This window comes from Fundulus heteroclitus, chromosome 8, assembly GCF_011125445.2.
Source record: "Fundulus heteroclitus isolate FHET01 chromosome 8, MU-UCD_Fhet_4.1, whole genome shotgun sequence".
NCBI classification, from domain to species: domain Eukaryota; kingdom Metazoa; phylum Chordata; class Actinopteri; order Cyprinodontiformes; family Fundulidae; genus Fundulus; species Fundulus heteroclitus.
The window spans coordinates 19,030,974-19,038,686 of record NC_046368.1 but is presented as its reverse complement, the minus strand read 5'-3'; the positions used below and the strand labels follow the sequence as shown (position 1 = coordinate 19,038,686).

The following is a 7,713-nucleotide window of genomic DNA, read 5'->3' as shown; positions in this document are numbered from 1 at the left end:
GAAGGAGTATTTACACACAGAGAGCGTTACGTTGATGTGGTCCAGCAGGTTTGACGTGACTGAAACGTGGTTCGTTATGGCAACAGCTCCTCCACTTGTTAACCCTTTTATCAGTGAATTTACGGCACAATACGTTTTTGTGGCTCGGGTCGTGAAGTACATGCTGGCGGAAGAAATAACAGATACAGTCCCATAAATGGCTGAAACTTCTCCCGTGTCATAAGCTTCACCTGAAACCCCGCTCAGACTGGAACAAACGCAACACTTCCCGGTATTGTAAAGAAACCGGTTTGAACGGCACCACAAACAGATTTCTAGGAACTATTTTTTTTTTCTTCTTCCTTCATATGGGTAGTGAGGGCTGGAAAGCAGAATGTACATTGATTCTACAGAATGTAGAATCAAAAGATGTAAAAAAAGGATTTAAGGTAGAAGAAAACTAGACTATGACATATTCTGAGTTAATTGAAGCTTTTTAGTAAAGGTTTAAGCTGTACAGGGGTGGTTGGTTTCTGTTCTATCTTAATCTTCAAGACTTCAGGGTGTGCTGGGGATTTTACTTGAAATATTTCAACAATACAACATTTATATTCCAGTTTAAAGTCCATTTTATCAATTTAGACAGACAGAAAATGTTGAAATGAATGAAATGAAACCTGAAAGCTGAAGATGAAACGACTCCCTCGAAGGAGAAGAGAAAACGCGTGGACAATTCCTCAACAGAGGAAGTAGATTTGAATCAAAGAGGTTATTGGGAAATTTAAGTACGTCTGCCTGATTTCACTCAGATTTTTACTGAATTCAGAAAGATTTGCATGACAGTACATGCTGGTGATTGATGCATTTATGGATCAAAAATAGCTAGAGTTCTTAGGTTAGATGCATTTAATGAACAAGTGTGTGGGGGGAAATTGGCCAGTTCTAGTCTGTATCTCTGGTGATGATAATTAACATGCCAAGTTTACCGCTAAATTATATCTCCAGGTACATGCAGTTTTTATATTTTGCTGGATGAAATACATACATGTATGGACTCCAAATGCACAAACAGGAATACAAATGCACATAAAATGTGAAAATATGCCTAAAACACATACGGGGGTTCCTTTTCAGTCGCACAGATTGCCCTGCTTGTGAACGCGCCGCTGGTGGAATTTCACTTGCAAACTTTTCTTGCCCAACCTAACCTACGTCTGACGGACTCAACGTGGAAAAACAGCTTCAAGGACAGCAAACACACCCTTCCCTTACTTGCAGCCCTAATGATCCCACTTATCTTCAGTCAGACCGAAGTCAAGACACGGGCTACGTCTGCGAGATAAGAGTGCCAGCTAAATTTATGGGCCACTTCTACTCTGGCAACCATGCGAGAGAGGAAAAAAAAGCAATATTAGTTCAGCTGTTTTCTAAAAGGGACACTTTAGCCAGATGTTTGGGTTCATTTATCTGTCACAGAGAGCACGCATAAGAGCGCCAACCTGCAGAGACGTCAACTGTGACTGAATGTGGATCTGATAAAGGCGAACTTGATGAGCATTTTTAAGTTCAGGTCAAGGCTCGTGTGCTGTTTGGCTGCGGGTGGGCAGACATCCCAGCTCCCTTCCACCCAGTGGCAGGCAGAAAAATGATTAGTTATTCGTCTTTTGAGGCAGAAAACAACAACAACAAAGGAGGTCAGGTCACCGTTTGACACTTCTGTAAAGAAAGCACCCAGAGCCTTTTGATGAAGCCTTGAAATGAGTCACTGCTTATTATGGTGCCAATCAACCTGTGTCACCACAAACCTTCACGCCATCCACTGACCACTGCGTTCTTTAAATCGTGAACAGTAGTTTGAAGATTCATTTACAGCCACGCATGCAACATGTGTCATATGATAGGGGCTGAGTCTGTATTGACCTTTCACAGACAATATATAGACCGCTGCGCACTTTGGAATCAAATTGGCCCGTTGTCTTCGGTGCCAAGGGGATGGCACAGAAGACAAGATGAAGTTTGTATCGGCGGGGTCCTTTAAACAAACGAATGATTAGATTAAAAGCAGCTTGCCTTTCAGTGTGTGCTCCCTTTAAATATTTTAAAGCCCTATTACAAGGCGCGCGCGTGTTCTGGACGTCCTGGCCATGACAGCAGCAACAAGCAACGCTGAAGTTAATTAAAGCCTCCAGGTTTGACTTCAAGCGGAAAGAGTCAGTAAGCTGCAGGCAACTGAAAGTGTAATCCAGTATTGAGATGATCAACCCGGCCCTATAAATGTCGATAAATCCTCTTCCTAACCTGACTCCGGTGCGTAAAGCATGGAGAGGAGAATAAACCCGGGTAAAAAAAAACTACCGGCACCGCCGCATCCTCATCCCCATCAAACGAAGTGGCAATCACATACTTTTTTAAATTTATTTTCTTTTTTCTTTTTTAGAATTTACACTTTGTAGACCGGAGATGTTTTGAATAATTTGCATTCAACAATAATTACAAAGAAGAAGTAAGAAAAAAACAGAATAAGTGATTCAGCTTACCGGGGCGGCTGACGGGTGTATCAGCGGCTCCCTTTGCCGAAGTGGACCCCTCAAAATGACCGAAACAACTTTAGTCCGCTTTCCTTGGAGAGCCGCGGAGGTGCGCACACGCTCGAGTGAGCCGTGGGAAAACGAGCAGCTCGGCAGTCCAATCTGTGGCGGAAGCGCGACTGGCTCTAGGCTCCACGCACCAACGATCCAGAGGAGGGCGGGGATGGCACTGAGGAACCCAGCCCACGGAACCCGCCCACGGTTCGGGTTGCCACAGATGGGACCTCAGCTGGGATCGGAGAGTCGCTGAACGAGTTTTGTGAGCGCAGAGGTAACCGGAGATGGTGTAAATTAGTTTTTAATGTAAGACAGCGTCAGAAGACTATTATTATTATTATTATTATTATTATTATTATTATTATTATTATTATTATTATTATTATTATTATTATTATTATTATTATTATTATTATTATTTCATAATGAGGTTCGGGCTCCCTTCATGTTTTGAATATTGACATTTGATCCCGATAACACAAATCAGAACAAACGTTTCCTGTTTGAGGTTGGATCAACAAAATAATTTCGATTCCTTAATGCCGGAAGAAATTTTCAATTGTTTCCCCTTCCCCTAAACTAAAATGACTTCACCTTTAAACGATTTAAAAGGCAAAAAACGATGATGCCATTAACCTTCAGGTGGGTTAATTCATTTCAGGAGGCACACCAGTGGGTGTATTTAAAGATAACATACATGCTCACCCGTGTAACAGCTTGCGATAAAAAAAAAAGAAAGTCAATCAGACAATATCTAAGGATTGCTGGCCTCTGCAAGCTGTCGAGTGTGTGTGTGTGTTTGGAGGTGGACCAAAGAGCAGACAGGAACGCGGGATGAGCATGATGAGGATATCATAATAGAATATTTACAGGAGAAACACAAGGAGGACAGGAATACTCGGGTAACAGAGCACCGGTTATTCTCGGGTAGTCAGGGGGAGAACTGGGGGAGTTTTCCTCTCCACTGTCGCCACATGCATGACGGTATGAGGGATTGCTGCAAAGCCAACGACAATGCAGACGACTGTCCACTGACGCTACACAAGTGAATAAACTTGTGCAAATAAGCTTGTAAACGCTTGTTGCAATCTGCTGGGGTTCCAGCAACAGGACACATTTTCACCAATTTGTCTCTATGATATGATTGAATTTGACTTTGTAAAGTGCCTTGAGATGACATGTGTTGTGAACTGGCGCTATATAAATAAAACTGAATTGAAAAATGGAATATTAATTTGCTAAGAAACTAAACGTGAACTAATATGACCCTATAAAACATAAACAACAGGACAATTATGAAAACAGAGATGCAAAAGAAACCCTAAAAAACCCAAACACCTGAGGAATATAACACAAGTCTGATTAATTCTAACAATTGCCAAAGGCCTGAAAGTGAGTGCTGTGTGTGTGTTTTGCTGTAGGAGGGAGTGTTGTTGCACTCTATTTGCCTCAGAGAACAAAAATAGGACCTGGAAGTGGGGAAAACCCGAGTAAAAAGCGTTTCAGTTAATACAGATGGAGAAGTAGAGATTCCAAAATAAAAACAAAAAAAACTAAAGGTTAGGATTACAATCTGGTGGCGGCTAGGAAAGCTGTTGCTTTGTTCATAGTATCTCTTATAAAAGTCCATTAAAACTGTACTTTCCACATGCATAGACCACTTTCAATGTGCTCGCTACATGTAACATTTATTTTAGACGCACTCTCACAACTGTGTCTAGTAAAATAGACATGTTTTTTGCACGACTTACTTAAAAGATTCTCAGAATTTCCAAGGGTAAAATCCTACCATAGCGGCCCTTACAGTTGATTTTACCAATGGGAAGCCGGGATTAACTGAGTCCCGACTGCAAATGGAATACAACATGAATACTCGTCAGAGATTAGATTACACCAAAGGAAAGACCAATATGTGAAAATTTCGAAGAAGCATCTCAAGACATCAACCAGGAAGTTGAAGCTTGGGCACAAATGGGTCCTCCTGACGGACAATGACCCTAAATGGACTGGCAATTTCTTAACAAAGAGGCTTAAGGACAAGAAGCCTCATAATTGTGGAGTGGCTATAACAAAGCTCTGATCGCCATCATATCACAGCTAAAAATGCCTTTATATATTTGGCAACCCTCTGCAACCCTACATGGAGAAGCAGGTGGGGACAGTAGATGTATGTATCATCCATCCATCCATCCATCCATCCATCCATCCATCCATCCATCCATCCATCCATCGAAGTCAATAAGACCAATGGCTGCACAGCCATGGTTGTTTATTTATTCTTCTTCCATTTTGTTTTGCAAATATCATTTTATCATTTGCTTGATTATAGAAATGAGAAAAATGAATCTTAGTATTTGTGCCTTTATTTTTTTTACCGTTGCTCGGATAAAGCCTGGGGGCACTGACGTTTGGCCTCGGAACGTCTCGTAAAAGTTATCTATGGTGTGTCTCTTCAAACAAAACAAAGAGCCATTTCCCATGGGTCATGGTTAATGGTAAAACCATATTTATGGTCAGTTTAAGGTAACCAGATACCCTATAGGAGGGGTCACCAACATGGTGCCCGTAGCCCCCCGAGGACCACATGTGGTGCCCACGAGCCTGTTCTAAAAAAAGCTCTGACCTATACTGTTTGGTTAGACAACCGATGCAATTTTGATTCAGGACTTAGTGATAATGAGACCTATGAAGATAAAGGCTTGGGTTAACCTCAGAGTAAGCTTTCAGGAAAGAAATGCAACCATGCTGCACAGTAATCACAAACTGCTAATATGCATTACTGTAAGAGATCAGGTTACAAGTGATTATGGTAACTCTGAAGGAAATACCGACCGATTGCATTCGAATCACCGGCATGTGTGTTTGTGAAGGTGTGGCAGTTGACTGCAGCCTTTAAAAAATGTAAACACTCCCTATCTGTCATCCTATCAGGGAACAGGCCTCCATGTTGGTATCAACAAGAAAAACACCAATGTTCCCCCTGTGGTAAACTGGGACCATTTGCCTGCGTTGTAATTATGCCCATTATGGATGTAAAACCAAAAAAAAAAAAGCTGGCATCTTTATGCTGCAAGATCCTAGCTTTCTCTGCAAAACAACAAAAGTCACGTCTACTCTTTGCAGCACAATTGCACCTGTTCGGAGCTACCTTAGCAACTCTCGCTCGCTCTGAGTATGAACAAATATTGTAAAACCCACCAGGAGCCTCAGAATGGTGTGCTGCTAATCGCTTTTTATCCCTTTTCCTCATTCCTGTTACAGGGAGCTATAAACATAGTTTGGTCTCCATGTATTTTAAATCTATCCAGACAACCTGTCCTTGATTTGCTCTCCCATATTTGTGCATGAATGTGTGAATGGGAGGGAGTTTTCAAGGAGCTCTTCCTGTATCTTTGTGTTTGGTTCTGTAAGAAAACAAAAAAAGGTGAGCCGTTCACATTCTGGGAAATAGGCCTATGCATTTTCTCCATGAGGACAAGTCCTCTCATGCTGCAGCGCTCCAACATACACACAAAAGTGAAAAATTTCAAGGTATGTTTGGTAACCAAGGAAAGTCAAACGCTGCTTTGGAGGACAAAGGAAGAGATGCGGAGACAGATTCCTTCAGGGATCTTTGCATCCGATTATTGTCTGTTGTATGAAACTTCCTCAGAGCTCTTTGTGTTTAACCTCTGGAAAGACAAACCTCGAGAGAGCGCGTTTGCAGGCACTGACGCAAACGCGCACATGCATGCATTCTTGCCCAAGACTTTAAACGAAGGAGAGCAGAGGATTCTGGAAGTGTGCATTGTGTGGTATGGACTGGAAGAGCGTTGAGCTAAGCTTTGTCTACACAAACGTGCTGCAAAAGAAGATGGAGTGCACTTGTTTGTGCAGTACTGACGTTGCTTTTCAGGACTGATTCACTCCACTTCTCTTTCTTAAAAGGAGAGGCCCCCACATGGACACGCAGTCTGGCTTATGTGTAAAATACTCTACATGTGTAGCATTTGCTTTGGACCGTCAGGGATGATTTGTTAACAAAGAGCCACCTTTATTCACATTAAAACTGCATCTTGAATAAATGCTACTATCTGTGAGTAATCTGCTTTTAGGCAGACTAACCGGTGGCTCTCTGTCAGGGATGCCCGAGGAAATCACTGCCCCTCCCATTCTCAGTTCTACTTAGTCGCAATAATGTTGCATAATATGGCCATCTGCTCTTGACATTGATTTAAAAGTCTCACTGTGCCTGCCATGTGAGTGTCAGCAAACATTTAAACACAAGCGGCTTTATCGATGACCTTAATAGAAAGCTTTTACCGTCCAGAGTGATGATATAAAAACTAATTTTATTTTGTTTTCTTCACAAATTCACAACATTTTGTGAAATTTAAGATTTTCCACAAAAAAGGACACCAGAAAGTCCGAAGTAAATGATTCAGGTACACCTTCACTTCAATATATATAAATACAGTATCTTAAGTTAATTTGATTGACCTTTGGCCCCATATGTAGTAACCACGGTCCTCTGTGTGGAGAATATGACTACATGCTGACATCTAGTGGGTATTTGTGGAGCTGACATGCTATCCTGACGTATACACACCTGTTTTAATCGGGGATGGTTCAAGATTTCATTCAGTTTGCAAGGCAATTCCATCATATTCTAAGACAATGTGTGCAAACGTCTGAATCTGAAGAGAATTCAGTAAATAAAAGATCTCTAAAATACTCTTTTTTTATTGTTCAGACATTTAGCATACATTATCCAAATTAGCTAACTAAATCCTAAACTAATTAAAACTAGAAAGGTTTAGTCTGAAAAAATGTCCAACAGTGAGAATGGATTTTTATTTTAACTGGCCATAAGGCTTAGACCCAGAAGGCACCTCAGAAACCAGCTTTGCTCATGAACAACTGTTACTGATCGATAATTAAATGACACACCTGCAGCGTCAACAATTATTTCAAATATTCTGCACTCATAAAGGGCTGACTCTTTCATAATGTAATAATAAATCAAGTAATGAAACCATCAATAGTTAAATAAGACAGATTCAATTATTATTTAAGAAAATACAATTTTTTAGGTATGGTATCAAGCAGATTTGGGACGTTTGCATTGTCTAGCTTTTTATTATCACTGAAATTATTATTTCTGCAGTAT

General features: G+C 41.0%; 1 protein-coding gene across 1 annotated transcript in view; it reads right to left on the bottom strand.

Moving 5' to 3' along the window:
• LOC118556452 (prolactin receptor-like) overlaps positions 1 to 2,764 on the bottom strand; it is a 19,806-nt gene extending 17,042 nt beyond the window's left edge. The window contains exon 1 of the mRNA XM_036140263.1: positions 2,517 to 2,764. The gene's annotated coding sequence lies outside the window, so the exon portion shown is untranslated. The remainder of the gene's footprint in view (positions 1 to 2,516) is intronic.
• Between the last annotated feature and the right edge of the window lie 4,949 nt (positions 2,765 to 7,713).